A 16,997-nucleotide genomic window follows, 5' to 3' on the forward strand; every position below is an offset into this window, starting at 1 on the left:
TTCTTCACTGAGTTGCAAAAGCTATCAATCTGGCAAGTTGTATATGTAAGTATTCACACACGGCACACATCCGTGTGCAAGATGCATTTAATTTTATTTTTTTAGATTAGATTTCTAAATTTTTATTACTGCACCGAAGAAAATGGTGAGGGTTTTGGAAATTAATGAATGCTAGTGAATCTGATCAGCTGATGAGAGTCGGTTTTGTTCTGTAAAATTTAACACTAGATTAGCAGGACTTGAAACTACTGTAAATATGACTTTTTATGGAAAATGTTCCTTAAACAGAACATACAGTTAGTGAATGGCTTCATTCTTTTGAAAGCAAACAAGTCTTTAGGAGAAATGAGTTTGAAGGCTGCATGAAGAGGCAGAGAAGCTTTTTGACTTGTTCTTGCCTGTTGTTTCAAAACTTGGCAGGCAGGAAACTACCGAGCTCCTTGGTGGCCTTTGAGATGGAGCTTGTCACTTTGAGTGACTCCATCTGATGCTTCCTTAACAGTAGCAGTTACGAATCAGCTTTCTGGCTTTTGCGTCTTGAAGCCTCATGAATTTTAGTTCTGTGCTGACAAGGTCAGAAGCTGGCTAAAAATGGGAATCCATTTTCCATCCAATTTTTTTGCCATCTGTCTAAAGATGTGCCTTCCAAGAATTTTGATGCACAAAGGGAACTCTGCATTTCTCATTGCTATATGCAGTAAGCTTTTGTAAGTAAACTCCGACTGTAGGCCTATTCAAATATATTTGCCTCTATGAATGCTCCTACATGCATTTTTCGTATACTTTTTATCTTAGGAAAGGAAATCAAAATAAGCTTCTCAGGAGTTATTCTTCAGTGTTGTAACTTCATCTGCCCTATGTCAAACTTGAAAAATATCAGCATAAGCCTTCTAAGTTTTGATGTTGGAAATGTGATATGTTTTTGAGAAAAATGACACAATCTATCCAAGAAGGTTTTCTCTTTAGCATGTATTCTAGCAATTGCTGTAAAGCAGCACTCAGATATTTAAAAAGGTGTATGAAAAACTAAGCTTTGTTTTAGATGGTAACTGTGGAGTTTCTAGATGCAGACTTCACCCCCCCCCCCCCCCAATCCAGGATGAATACTTGGGAATCTTTAAAAAAATAAATAAAATTGAGGGATATGCAGGATAAACCAATCAGTATTACTGTTCACTCACTAGTGCTTGTAGTGAAACTAATATCAATCAGCTTTGTGACTTGAAAGCAGCAGCAACATGTTAAAAGGTTACGTGCAGGTGAAGGAAGTTAATTCTTCTTTAGCATTTTCATTTTTAATATCACAAGTATGCAAGCCCCATATGTGTATCTAATGCATGGATTAATTGGGGCTCTTGCCTACAGATCAGACCTCAACAGTACAAACAATAATTCAGACAAAGGATCTGGGTAACAAAGATCAAAATCAACGGTAAGTATAGTTAAAAGGAAGAAATTGTATGTCTGCACTGATGGTAAAACTACCTTGTATGTTTTATTTTTTTTCCAAACAAATAAAGGAACTACCACCACACCCTAATTACTCTTGTTTTCAGTGTGAGATGTATTGTATCTTCCACCATTTCCTTGCTGCCTCTCTGCTTTATTTTCAGGGACTGCATGCATGTTTGCAAAGACCTCACCTTCATTTTTTTCTGTTACAGTAACAGCTCTTGGGCTTTGGGCTGCTGCAAGCGTTTTTTTCCTTTCTTTTTTTTTCTTTTTTCCTCTCCCCAATAGCTAAGAGTAGAAGTGAAGCGTTAAACACTTGAGTGCAAAAGAGAGTCAATCCAGCATCACTATGAAGTATGAACAGCAAGGGCTATACCTAGGATACAGAAGGACTTCCTGGGGACCAAACAAGAAATAGTTGTAATTAACTGAGATCTCTCAGGAAAATAGAAAGGACAAGGAAAAGCTAAAATGAGGAGAGACCAGAATTATGACATCTGAAAGGAAATAGCTGAGAGCAGGCTACTTGAGAAAGTTCTGCTGCATGTGAAGAGTCTCAAAGCAACACAGAGTTAGGAGGCTGGAGATTGCTGCTGCTGGAGTGGGATTTCGCAGAGGAAGCACTCGCACGTACAATTCTAAACAAGGCTTAAGAGTAAAGCTTGAAGAGTGAAGCCAAGGTTTGCATTGCGAATAGCTTAAAAAGATAAAGTGAGGCTGATTTTAGAGTTGATTGAACGCCTGGATTACCTTAGGACAGTGGGTTAGCTTCTTTCTGACAGGCGGATGGTGGAGCTGGAGAACAGCACGAGTTCATAGCTGTGGAGCATCATGCTGACAGGATGTATTGCTGTTGGGAGACTATCATGTGATAAATAAGGGTGTAGCTAGTGCAATCAGGAAAACTTTTGTGCCATATCCAACAGCATTTTTTTTCCACTAGGAAAAGATACCACGAATCTTAACATGACAACCATTTCCAAGCAAATCCCCTCGACAAGCAAGCTTCCTGCATTGACAACTGGAGATCTGCTCTTGATAAAGTAGTAATATAGAGTATGAACAGAAAAATTCCATACAAAAATTTGAGTGTGGCTTCAGCTGCCAGAAGAGTCAAATTTCATGTCCTGTAAGTATTATTAATTCTTTCCTGTTCATTCCATTTCTTTTCTTCCCATGCAACATGGTAACGAACACGTTTCTCTCAAAGACAGTTTGGCAATGCAAATCTACCAGAATTGATCAATTCTGCTAATGACTTTGTTCTATTTTGGAACCGAAAATCCCAGTTTTATTATTCTGTGCTGCTCTAAATCAACGTATAACAGGAAATTCAGAAGTAACTAGTGAAGCATACTCACTGTAGTAGATGAATTAAATTATATATTAAAAAGGCTTGCTGCTAATTAAAATAAATGTAGTAAAATCAAGTGTATGGCTCTTCCTAAGTAAGCCCACTTCGTTAATTTGTAGGTGAAGTTGTAAAAGGCTTTTAAATATGCAATAGGGTAGAAAACTGCACTCCTGCTGTTCTCCAGTTTCATAGTGTTGTTGGTACACGCAGTAGCCAGGTCAACGATGCAGTTTTTCTCCAGACATTAATATAGGATGGCCATGCTTAAAATAGCATGGTGTATTTCAAACTTTCACCCACTGAAGAATATGTCCGTATGCTTTCCAGTAACATAGCCCTGTGGTCTATGGCAGTGCATTTTTTATAGTAGTATTCTCTCTCTCAGAGGTTTTTAATTTCTCCTTGACCTTTTTAGGCAACAATAACTTCTAATGGGGAAAACATTGTTAAGAAATTGGAAGCTATCTCTAGCCCACATCTCCAGACCGATAATTCCTTTCTTTTCTTCCTTTTTCCCCCAAACTTGTCCTGCTCTTCTTCCATCAGCAGCAGCCCTGTGGAACCGGCAATGTCCTCAGCTGTGCTGGAGAGCTTCATGTTGTCTAGAAGTGTGTGCCGTGCTATGGATTGCTCTTCCAGGTCCCCATCACTTCATCAAACACGGTGACTGAACTATGTGGTGGAAGCACTTCAAGGTGAGAGATTGTTCTTGGAGAAGGGAATAGGCTGACTGGGTAAAATCTTACTTTCTCTCTTGACATGCAGTCTGATGTTGACAGCTTATGGTTCTCCCTTCATCTTGTTGCCCCACTTGGTTTTTCTTGAGTGATCATTCTCGTGGTATAGCACAGCGTGTATAATACGCTCTGGTGGTTTCTAGCAATACCCCACAGTCCCAGCAAAATGCGACGACTATTTTCATGTTCCAGGGAGAATAAAGACAAGTGGTAAAGGCTAAGACTAATGAGAGACCAACGAAACCTACAGCAAAGTTAGGAAGATGTCTGCGGTTTTTTTTTTTTTTTTTTTTTTTTTTTTCTCTTTATCTCCTGCTCTGCTCAGCATCATGCTCAGCAAGTTTATTGGCCTCATCTTACTCTAGGATAAGTTGAGACTGACCCAGAACAAATCCTGGCAAATGCTTTGAATTGGTGTGGTCAAGGCAGGGAAGATGTGGTCGAAGAATGTCAAATGCTATCTGTTAGTGACAGGCTGTCCTCCATGTGATGGAAAGGTTTTTCATACAGCACTCTTTACTATTTATTCTTAATTTCTTAAACCCCATAAACATTTACTACAACATTTGCTACATATACTGTAGTAAAAAGATCTAGTATTTCAGGTAATACAGGTCATAAAATTGGACAGAACTTGTAAACTGTATCAAAATTACAGCCTTGCGAATATCCCAGGACGTGTAAGGCTTGCAATAATGTGGTATCTCCTACCATTAAAACAAAAACAAATAAAAACATGGAGAGGAAGCTACTCTAATTAACAGTCACAATTAGGAAATAGGATTTTCTACTCTTCTGAACATTGTATGTCCATCTCCATCTTCATTCTGTTCAAAGAGAAAACAGAACGGGAAGATGAGGGGGGTGGGCAGGGGAACAGAAAATGATTGTTCAGGGCATAAATGGCCATGTGATGTCCTGTAAATGTATACCTTACACCTTGTTTAAGCTGAGGCAGTTCATTTGAATCATCTACGATGACAACTGGTATCAGTATAGTTATATCTGAAGGTAAGTTATATCAGAAAAGTTATATCAGGCAAGTTATGTCTGAAAAACAAAGCTGACGATGATTGTATGTAGGGGACACTTTACAATTAACCAGGAGGAGCCAACACATTTTTAAAATAACACAGCTGTTGTCGTTAATACCTCAGGGTAATGCTGTGTTTTCACACTGTCCTAGTTTAAGGCATGTCAGTTTGCACATTTTTTAATGTGGTGCATTTCGCTGGTGTAGACAGGGCCTAAGTAATATGCAGTGGAATTTAGAAATGTTCCAGTGCGGACAATATATTTTGCCAAGAACAGGAAACCTCATCCTCTTTCATCTTTTTTTTCATGGTTTTTGTTGAAAGGCTTTCCTGCACATTCTCACATGCAGTTCATGTAAAGCCACTTTTCTTCCTCAACGGAAGGAGAGCAAAATTAGTACTAAGCAAGTGAGGATAAAAGCAATGTCCCTGAGACTTTACCTGGAAAAAGATTAAAAAGTATTAGTTTCTTTTTTTGTTGGTGAGTGGATATAAAGCAGACATACTCTGATTTTCCTTTTCTTCTTTGGTGGTTAGAGGTGAGAAAGGGATCACCTGCAGGAGCCACTGGAGCTGTGTTCCTAGGGTCACACCTTCTAAAATTCACTGTAGACTTTGTAGAAACATGAGCTTAAAACGTGCTTTGCTGACAAATTTGTTGTTTCTCCCACCTGAGATCGTCATAATGATAAGCATGTTTGTGATGTATCACTTGCCACAATAAGCACTGGGTCCCAAGATGCATTTTCACATGCTTTTGTTCAGGGAATTTCATGCAGATTTTTTGTCTTTGAAGTGGGACTGGACAGCATCGCTGGTTCACGCCTCTAGGTTTCTGAATTCGCTTGCTGAGATCAAGTCAGCTTGGGAAAAAGAAACTCTACAGTTGAATATAAACTGTAGCTGGCTTTCTCACTGCCTACTACAAACGTAGTGCGGGCCAGATCCAGCCAGGCCACTGCTTGGTCCTGCCCCACCAAGCTGTGTTGGGGCAGGCTGGCTTGTGGCAGAGCTCCATCAGGCCCCGGGGGGTGGCAGGTGGTGGCCAACAAATTCTTAGGGTGCTGCTGAGGAGCACCAGGTCAGGCTGGCACCACTTCTTCTGGAACTGGTTCTTTTCTGGACTCCAGGACTGAAATCCTGGAGCCTTTGGCTTCTCAGGAGGTGAGGTTTTGGCTTCAGTGAAACCCTGAGACGCAACTCGGGGAGGCTGATGTCTGCAGTAGCCCAGCCAATCTCCCTTTTCATTAAAAAATGCGAGGCTTTTATGCCAAACCTAGCATGCTCCACAACTTAACTATCAGCTTTGCATGATAGAGATTAAGCTAGAAAAATAAAGCAAATGCACATTCTTGTGGAAATAAATTATGGGAAGCTAAGTTTGCAGCTCTTATTTCACAAGCATCAAGGCAGCAAGGGGGTGAGTTGTGGTGTGAGTGTGTGGCGACCTTGTTGTTGCATCCCACAGAGGGAGGAGGAGAAGTGCTGCTTCTATGTGCTCTACTCTGAAGTCATCTTTGCTCTGATAAAATCTCTTCACTGGCATTTTATCCATATCTGACTCATTGGAGCCGTGCATTTGTTTTCCATTAGTTGCCTCTTTTAATACGATGGGTTTCTTTCATATTATCCTTAAATATTGCATTTTAATGAAAGATTTAACATTAACATTGACACTCCTTCAATGGTCTGATAAATCATTGGAAGATAATTTGCTCTTTCTGCCTCATGTTTTTCTTTTCATTCATTTTGCTTCATTTTTCTTTCCCTCCTTCCTTTTCTGTGAGCCGATGTTTCTCACCCGCACACCGTGTTTAATATTTTCATATGCATTGTGCTACACACAGAAGCTGTGAGGAAGAGGTGGTTTTCTGCCATTGTAAACACAAGTTTGCTCTGTGTCCTCTCAGGGAGCGTCCTGTGTGCTGGGAGCAGGATCTGGAGGCACCTGGAGGCCAGGAGAATGAGAAATGGGAAGAGCGAGGTGTCATTAAGAAACGGTGTTATCATTTTTTAATATTCCCCTCAGCTGGGTGCCTTACTTACTTTCAATGTATCTTTAAATTTTGCACATAGGTTCTGGGGTTTTGCTCCTTTAACAGAAGGAAGTTTAAAAAAAAAATATCGGAGTGCACAAGAGAGTGAGTATTGAGAAATAACTCTGAAGCGAGATTTTTCATGTGCTCTTTGAGTCCTATAAACCCACTACAGAAGTAGGACCATAGGATTAAGCCTTCCAAATTTCATACTGTAAAGTTTCCTCTATCAAGACTGTACATTTTTCCTTTCTTCCCCTTTGCAAAGATTTAAGCCAAAAGATAAGTCTTGCCTCATGGCCCAAAGGTCAATAAATCCAGTCTGACATACACCTGTGGGGAAATTAAAAAGTTACATTGTCCTCATGGCTTCATTTTCTAAAACGTCTTTCCTCTGCCAGTGTTTTGGTCATAAGCTCTTCGCAGCAAATTCTGTAGCTATAGTTGTGCCTTGAAGTTGCTCTAGTAATAGAAATAACAGGGGAGAGTTGATCTCTACCATACTGAGTGGTTTCATTTTTCAAAGTATATTCAGTTACAATCAGTTATTATTAATTTAGGTGAGGCGGACAGAAAAGGGCAAGCTGGGAGTACTGGGGTGGGATGTTTTCATTCCTTTTAAAATGCTCTACCAGCACTAATGTACTGCTGTTTTCATTCACATCCTTCCCCAGCTCAGAAAATGACAAACTGGGGGATCAATATTTGTTCCGCCTAAACATCTGCTTGAACCACTTTTGCATTTCCTGCCCTCACCTTTCTCTCAAAATAAATTAATAAATATAAACCCATAGAGTGAGGTATTAGCCCAATCACTTGGTCTTAATGACAGAGATGTCAAATGATAGGAAATGACAATCTGAACTGAGGTATGTAAAAACTCCCCACCTCAAATGACTGCTTTAGATCTAGGTTTGCCATTGTACTTGTTGAGAGGAATTCCAATACGGTTCCCTTTCCTTAACCTCTCTGTTTTACAGTTTATTCCTTGTTCCACAATTTACTGTGTTTGAAATTGGACACGGAGACACGTATGGGTTGAAAAGCAAAGGACAGGTCCCAAACCGTGCTGTTACACACTATTAACCATAGGGATAGCAGCCAGTGAGCGCACTTGATTATGCCAAACCCAGATTATGCAGCACAAGCCCCAACAATTTGATATCATTTTCTGAAGAAGCTATTCCAAATCTACTTTCTGGTGGGGAGAGAAGACAATGTTTTGGGGGAAAGGAGTGACTCTCTTTAGCTGTTGAGCAAATACAGAGCATCTGTCTAATATGCACTGTGCATATCCAAGGACACTTAGGTGGAAAAGGTTTGTTTTGGAACTAAGGGGATGGATTCCTGTCCCATTAGAGTAAATGGGAGACCTGCCATTGACTCCAGGCAGGCCAGCTTTTCACCCAATATCTTTTACATATGTTCTTATATGTTATGATAATTCATGAATGAACTAAAACAATCCCTGTAGAGAATATATAAAGATTTTTCTTCTCTACCTAGGGGTGAGCAATCTTTGTTGCTTCGTATATTGGGGTTCTTGGAAAAGATATGGATTGGAGAGCCTTTACTACATTAATGATACATACTTTGTCTTGTATTACTCTTTTGTATAATCTATCAACCGCAGCATTACACAGAGGTTAGTTGAGAAAGGAGCACAGATGGGAAGAAAATGCTTGAAACTGGATCTGAATGGGGCTGAGGCGATGTTGTCTGGATGGGGGCTGAGCAGAAAATGAAGAGAATAACTTGCCCTTCGAGTGTGTCTATTTCAGATTGTTCCAAGTCTATGTTCCAAAGGCAAGGTTGGATTTCCAGTCCCATTCTGGCTGGATTTCCAAACACTTAGGACAGCATTAGTAGCCAGGACAACTTTTAGGGGGGGGCTTCGGGGGGCAGGGGGATTTCTGTACGTTGCCTGGCCAGGAGATTATGATGAATCCTTCTGGGGATGGGTCTTTTTGTTCTTTATCCAAGCCTTCATCTGCCCAGCAGCAGGTTTGTTCAACATGTTCCTTATGAAGATGCATCTTCCATCTGAGGGGAAACTGATACCCATGGAGATTAGGGGCTGGCTTATCCCTCTGTGAGCATGTAGTGCCTGTGCTCCGCAGTCGGCTTTGGCTTTGGCTACCTCTCATCTTGATTTGAACATGTTAGTTTTGGCCGGAGAAGTTCCAGCAAGCTGAGTGAGCTTGTCCTTTCTTGGCCCAGGCCATGGTTAGTGCTGGCCCTTGGCCTGCAGGGCTGCTAATGTGAGAGGGAATAAGAGGTAGCTGGAGAGCCATTTTCTGTTCAAGATCTTTGATTTGGAAACTCACTTTCTCCTCTTGGTCAGAATGCCTTGTGGTGGGTGAGTAAGAAGTGGTTTGGAGCTTAGGCAAGCAGAGAAAGAGGATGAAACTAATGTCATGCTACTTTCTCTTGCAAGACTGTAGTTAGTTAGCAGGTAACTGGGGGAGCCCTCTAATAGCGTAACTAGAGTCAGTTTAAATATTCAGTGGAGTAAGAAGTGGCCACCCAGAGAAAATAAAATCATAACTAATATAAAGCCTGTGTAAATTAGAGTATGAGAAACTGAGAGGAGAAAAGCACTGTTGACACTGTTGACTGCAGAGTGCCGAAATCCCAAGCCTTTGCTGACAAATTAACATTGCCCACCTCAGGGGTGGAAGCAGTAGAGCTCTTTGGGTTGTTTTGTGTGCAAGTATCACACAGTATCACACAGTATCACAGATTTCTAGGTTGGAAGAGACCTCAAGATCATCGAGTCAAGTAAATAAGCTCAGTTTTTCAGAGCAACTTGGGTGTCTTCCATACCTGTGGTATGAGTGACTCGCAGTCGGGGAAATTGATTTCTGGGTAATTGAGAGCTGTCTATATTTCCAAGGCTATCCAACAATTCTGACTACATGGCTGTTATTTGCATAATAAAATGGACATATTCTAAATGAATAAGAAAATTAAATTGGTCACTGCAAGAGACTTGCATCTGTTTCATGGACTAACAATGTGCAATTCTGAGTGGTCCAGATTTTATATTTCCCCAGCACGCTGCTGATTCCTAGCTTCTAATTGATACTTCTGCTATAGCTTTGTCAGGCAGTTAATCTGCCAGGCAATAAGGACACAAAATTGTTGCAGTAAATAAAGCATTTCAGATAAGCACTGTAGTGCTCAGTTGAAGAAGCCCATGGGAATACTTCAGCTCATTCTGATTTCCTTTAAAGATTATCTTGGCCACAAAGTACTATTATTTGTCCTTACAATATGACTTTTTTTTCTGGAAAATGTTAACACAAGCTCTCTTATATCATATTGTCTTATAATAAATTATCATGGTTTGGCTGATGTTCTGGTTACAGTCTGCTCTAAAACAGAAGGAAGGGAAGTAGCCTAAAATAGCAATTAGAAGAGAGATTTGAGGGTCATGCATTATTTTCTATTCCTGTCACTAGTTGAGATCTCAGCTCAAAATGCTTTGAAGTCACAGGAAATCCTTTTATTGATCTCAGCAGGTTTTGGATCAGGTGCATTCCCTCTGACCTCAGACAAGTCAGGTGCCTTCTGTGCTTGGAAAGGAAACATGCAAGCTCTGCTTACCAGTCAGACAGGATTGCCGTAAAGCCTAATTCATTCACATCTGCAGAGAGCAGTAGAACCCGCAAACCAAGGCCTCTTTTTTAAGTACAACCTGTTATTTCTGTGTAGATTAATTCATTTTACCTTCCTACTCGCTGCCAACAGTCTGTTTAGTGCAACAAAATCCTGACAGCCTGTGTCAACAACCGAAAGCAGCTATTTTATGACAGGGAGAGAAAAGAAAAGAAAATACAGACCTGAACTCTTCCCCTTACAGGGAATGTATTAGTTGAAGGATTTCGTTGTGTATGAAAATAAAAATTGTGGCTATCATTTAAAAGACCTTCTCATAAAAGAAATGCACGTTAAATTAAAACCGCTGTTACTTTTTTCATTCCCGTGCAATATGGACCCCTCCTGGTTCTTGATGAAGAGCGAGGTGAAATATCGCACGACTGAGCTGCAGAGAAAATACAGGCTGTTCCAAGCACATCAGCCAAAATGAGCGTTCAGAGAGAGATCACTGTGTCATGAGCTCATGCTGGCAATATGGTTTTTTCTATGGGTGTAAACTGAGATTTGAGCCTAGGAGAGACCCTATAGCGAGCCTCACAGGAGCACTTCCACTTGTGTTGTTTTCTTTAGCATCAGCAAGGAAGCTGTGAGCTGCTCCCAGACCTGGAAGCACTGCAACAGTCCCCGGCGGGTGCCACAGCCCAACAGTCACCTCCACCTCCCTCGGCGATAAACTGATGACAGAGCCAGAGATGGAAACATCCAGATCTTAGCAAGGAGACAACGTAATTTTGTCCCATGTAACTATTTGCCTTTGCACTCCCATTTCAGATGGGGAAGGGCTGTGGTGGGTGGGTGCAGAGATGTAGTGGGCAGGGGTGGGGATGCAGCAGGCAGGAGCAGGATGGGACAGTGGAGGTGCATCGACCCCCCAGTCTTTCTTCATTTCTTCTGAATGGAAAAGGATGCCCTGAGCGTGGCCCAAAGTCAGCAAAGTGCTGGATTTCTCAGCATCCCGACTTTGCAGTCCAGTAAGTGCCATGCTGCACATTTTACAATTCCTCTTAAGAATTTCCTATCTGTATTACTGACAAAGCCTAAAAATCATATTAGTAATTCTTCTCAATGTACTAAAAAAGGATAGTAGCTTGTTAGGAAAAAATGTATTTAAAAATAGGTGCACTCTTCTAATCCCCAAAGCACTGGCACCCGGTTTTAGAGTGTGACTGGGTCAGGGGGACCCTGGTGTTGGGAAGGGACTTCCCCAGCAGCACGACCCCAGGCACCTACTTAGACAAGCAGGTTTAGGAATCTGGTTTCATTTGCCCAGTAGCATTGTCCAGCACCATTCAGCGAAGTGATGTGTCTTGTGTTATTTTGAAAGAAGCAGCCGTGGAGCCTTTGACACTGGAATTTGGAAGCGATGCACCCAAGTCAGGCATGAACAAATGGCAAGGGTGACTGAAACAGTGAGCTAGGCATACAGACAGTCCTTGCCTAAAATTAGCTATATCAGTTTAGTCTTCCTACATTTTCGTTTTACTGTAGCCACATGTTAGGGCATGTATGTATATGGGTTTAGAAGAAATGTTTTCCTTTTGGACATGTCTAGCAGTCTTCCTTTTTCCTATAAATATACACTTAAAATTATAAAGTTTATCATAGAGCCTTGCTTGAAGGCTTGAAAGCTTCTCCTTTCTATTCTTTCTGGTTGAATTCAGTCTGAAATACAAGCACTGGTTTCTGTACCTACTGCCGAATGATATATGCAAGTGTTACAACCCTTAAACAGTTACAGGATATAAAGTCAAGGAGGTGAATATTCTCATATATAACTGGAAGCAAAGAAAAGGCATTAAAGAAGACATTACATTGACAATTTCTTGTCAGGGAAGAACATCTGTTTTTAGTGAGTCTGCAATCTTCACATTTTGAAACTTTAAAGTTACTGCTGCAGCTCTGTGATCTCAAGTATTCAGATTATTATAGCATCTGATAGTTGACATTCCAGCTACCAGAGCAGAAGACACATAGCTGAAATTGGTAAATGCCTACATTATTTTATTCTTAAGCACACCAGGAAAAAAAAAAGTATTGGGGGGGAGGGGGGAGCAGTGGTCAAATACTGCTAGAACAGGCTGTAAAAAGCAAGCAGCAAAAAACAAGGCCTGAGGCATGACCTTGGGATCTGAGCTAGTACGTGGCAGAGAGCTTCTCGTCCCAGTGCACGTGCTGTGCACAGGCACTAGCTTGTCCCTAGAAGCCGTGATGAGGGGATATTTGGGCTTGTCTGGCATTTAACCTGCCCCTTTGGCCTGTTATTTCAGGCTCGGCACCCTGAGAGTGCTCCTGTGGCATCACCTGCTGAAAAGCAGGGTCAGCATTTCTTCAGGGCACTTTGTCCATTGCACGACGCACATGTGCCCTGCGGACAAGTAATTCAACATCTGCATGTGCTCCCCTGTGTGGAGTGGTAATAATGAACCTTTTCAGCCCTATAAAGATTCTGTAAAGACAAACTCTGTAAAAAAGGATGAAGACCTTGAATAAGTCAGTGAGAGCATCATAAAAATAAGATTTCCCCCTATAGACATGAAGCGGCTGGAGGAAGCTGGCAGGAAACTGCTTATAGATTCTGCTTCTAAGCCTTAAATTAAAACAGGCAATCAACTTCATCTCCAGCATTCGGTCTTGGCTTACTTTCAAGCAAACAGGATCCATTAATTAGGATTTACACGAATGTGTTTTCACACATAGTAAAAATGGGTGCCTACTCAAAAACCGTGAGGTGTTCCTCCACCACTTACCAAAATGAAATCAACAGAATTAGCTAACCAGCAGTTTACCTCTAGCTGCCAGCAAAAACAAACCTGCTGCAGAAGGTAACACAAACATCTGCTCTTCTCCGGCTTCTGCAGGCTGTCACCTCCACACACGGATGCGTAGGACGGCGTAACACCGTGTGTCCTGAAAATCAGCATGTCAGGGCACTTGCACGGTGGAAAAATGAGGATTGCTTTGTTCCTGTGTATTTATAGACACACCCACCCACCTTCTTTTTAATAGGCGGTTTAAGAAAACAGGCAAACCTTTCAAAATCGTAATTATGCTAGTGTCAGCCGGAGCGCAGCAGCCAAGACTCAGGCGTTCAAGCTCCTTATGAAATTATCATCTGGAAAAGGAGTGCAGAGGCTCAGAAACTGCTGGTTGGTTAGTTGCTTTTAATTTGCGTGTGCGTGTGTGAAAATAGCCAGGGGCCTTAATTCACACGTGGATTACAGTGTATTTTAGTTTTAAAAGCAAAGCCCCTTTCCGATTTATAGCTATTTTAAATAATTACTAAGTTCTGAACAGCGAGGGAATCAGCTGGCACAGTGACTGGAGCATACTAAGATCCAGCTTTGTGCCGACCCTCTCTCCGCTCAGTGCCACAAGCTCGAGTCCCCAGCAGGGACTTGCTCTGATGAAGTGATAGCAGCAGGTTTCCAGAGCTCCAGCGCGCTGTGTGGGCTGTTCTTCTGTGATGAGGGCAGCTGCCCTGGGAAATGGGATTTTCGTAGATTTGAAAGCCAGAAAGGAACATTCAAATCATTTAGCCTGACTTCATTTTACTCGGTAATTCCTGCCTAAAGCCCTATAATTTGTGACTGAAAGGGAACGTATCTGTTAGACGTCTAATCTTGATTTAAAGACTGCAAGTGTCAGAAAATGCATCGTATCCCACAGTATCCTGTTGCAGTCATCCTTACTGTTTGCATCTTGTTTGCAGGCTGAAGGCTGCTGACTTTCAACTTCCTACTACTGCATTTTGACTTGCTGGCACCAGTGGTGCTGTGTGCCACATTAACCACAGTTAATGCTGGCTAAATGACTTCCCTGAAGGGAAATCTGGGAAGAGCTAGGTCAGAGCAATCCTGCCTCTGCAGGCTTCTTACGCCTTCAGATATGGTTGTAAAGCTTTTGTGTTACTCGTGAAAAGTCAATACAGTGGTCAAAGGAGGTTACAGTGTTAAATCTGACCTGGGATTATTTCTTCTCAAGCTTCCTGGAGTTCATCTCCAAGTTTTAGAGAGACCACTAAATTCCAGATTCAGTGTTGGTAAGCAGATGCAAAAGACAACTCTACGTGAAATGCAACTCATACAGTCGAAACCTCTTGTGTTTTCCCGCCTGGCCCAAAAGGGTGAACCCTTCTCCATCTTAAAGGGGCTGCTTCAAGCCTGCACTGGTTTGTCAGGAAAACACACAACAAGAGAAAAAATCCTGTTTCTGTTTTAGAAATAATTTTATAATATGTTAGGTGTGACATATACTGCAAACCACACAAGGAAGTAAAGAGCAATCAAAAATAGGGTCTTTTGCTTCTGGATAAATATTATTGCTAGAATAATAAAATCTGTGGCTAAGCTTATAAACTATATAGAGAGCGTATGTATATATGTGTATATATATAAGTGAATAGAATGTCAAAATCTGAATGAACACAGATCTAGCAGAATCTCATTTATTTCTGTTAATATTTATTTTCGTATATAATTTGACTGATTTTTTCAGAAACTTTCTTCATTAAAAAAAAGGATCAGTTATGTATTACGCATAAACAAGAAGGGTCTTCATCCTGCCAGCAATAGTAGGATTAACGTGATGTGGACAGAAGAAGGAATTCGGATTTCTCAGGCTGTTTGGTGAACCTACCGGCTGGCTGCGAGGCAGCTAGGAGCAGTACACTTGACAAGTGGTGCGGTGCTCTGGCCGGTAGATGGAAAGGCATGGAGTACAAATGGGGCGAGATTGGTGGCAGAGAGACTACCAAAGGTCTGTGATGGAAACACAACATCGGGACAGATTAGGCCTGGATGATAGCACATGAGATAAGTGAGCTAGAAATAAAGTTAATGTGAAGTTATCGATCTGGGTAATCTTACTTAGATGGTTATAACCGAGTGACAAATCCTGAAGTGATTGCACATGGAAGGCAGCAGCAACACCCACTCCACAGAGGCAAAGGCACTGCAGCACACCTGGAACTACAAAGAAAAAATAATAACAATAAAAAAACTACTACTACTTTTCCTACCTGTAGCCTCATTCTCTCAAAACAGCTTGAAAGCCTCTCCTATGTTGGAAGGCAAAATCAGGTATGCTATTTCCCATCGGATTCTGGCAATGAAGTGATTCTTGATTAGTGAATGCTCAAGCATCTGTTCCGCAGCAAAGGGAGTTCAGCAAAACACTTTGTGCTCAAGAGTGACGGGATGGCTCCCAGGAAAACGAAATAAAATCAAATCACTCTTAACTACATTGTGCTGCGTTAGTAGGAAAAGCAGTCCCGTACATTGCTTTCTATTACAGTCACTGTGACCAGCCTTCATTTGGTCACCGGCAAATCTTTTGTGCAGCTGACACTCCTTCAGAGAGGTGTTGCTGAAATCAATACACGTCTGCCTGGGGAGCTATAAATAATGAAACGTCTGATGATCTGCAAAGTTAACACTTTCTCCATACATCATGTATCCCAGGCTGAGTATTCGAAGTGACCCCAGCCGGTAAGGCTGTGGACAGGCATTCTTCCTTAGATCCAGCTGCAATAGTTGGAGATATTAGTGCTTCCCCACCCCACAGTTCTGCCAGAAAGGTGATTTGTATGGGATCTCTGCAATCCAGTGTAGGAAAAATAGCACTGGGGTTAATGGAAATTGTTGTTCCAGTGTTGATTAAACCCAATTCGTGTCCTTAAACCAAACCCACAGAGGATCAGGGAACGCCATCTGGTAGGCAGAAACGCAAGCATGGTGCCCACTTGCTGAAAGTCAGTAACAAGCAGCTGACACCGTACTGTCCTCAGACAGCACAGGAAATAACCTCATGGAAAGACTTTTCCATTTTTTTTTTTTCAGCTCTATCTGGAGCAGTTCAGCCACCCTCTGCCCTCAGCTGGCTGCTACCTCCCATATAATGCATGCTGGAAAGGACCTGAAGAGCTCCGGCTCTGTGTCAGTACAGAGCCAGCTGGTTTGGCTGGAGCGGCTGCTGTGGGCTGACTTTGCTGCAGGAAGGGAAGCAGTCGTGCTGCTTCAGCACCACCTCAGCTCCATGGGTCCTGAGTGTCTTGGGGACACATCTGAGGCTGCCACAGCTGCTGCGTAGGCAAGGCGATGTGTGTAGGTACCAGTAAGTCTAGCAGTGAGGGACCTTCATGGCTGTGACGAAGTGATCTCTTTCAGTGATCTTTTGTGCTCTAGTATTGTACCACAGCTTTGCTTTGCTACATTTTAATTCTCCTTGAAGGAGGAAGAATTTCCGATTAGCCCAAGGAGCATTAAACCATGGTGAGCATCGACTTACAATCACGGGCCGGTTACATTTGAGCAGCTGATCCAGTTATTGGCCCCGCTTCCTTCCTCGCTCTCTTCCTGGAGGCTGGGTCCCTGCCACAAGGACAGCTGACCTGGCACACGGAGCTGCCCCGGGATCACCGCAGGTCGCTGCCTTGCACAGCATAGCGGTGCCAACGTGGGGCTGCCTGGAGGAACGCCAGGTTGCTGGAAACGTCACTGCTTTGGAAGTGTTGGCGTGAGCTCTTCACCTGCCTATAAAGGCAGGGGTGGCCACCTCCAGGAAAGCATTTGGCGCCAGCCAACATCCCTTGCCTTCAAACAAGGTCATGTCTAAGTGCAACAAAATGAGTAGAGGTACAAATACACAGCACGCTATTCTGTCTGCTCTTTACACCATAAGCTTAGGTAGAAGATGTAAGTAGCAGCCAAGTGTTGTTGCTGCA

Source organism: Anser brachyrhynchus (genome assembly GCF_964034855.1).
Source record: "Anser brachyrhynchus genome assembly, chromosome: 4".
In the NCBI taxonomy this organism is placed as follows: Eukaryota; Metazoa; Chordata; class Aves; order Anseriformes; family Anatidae; genus Anser; species Anser brachyrhynchus.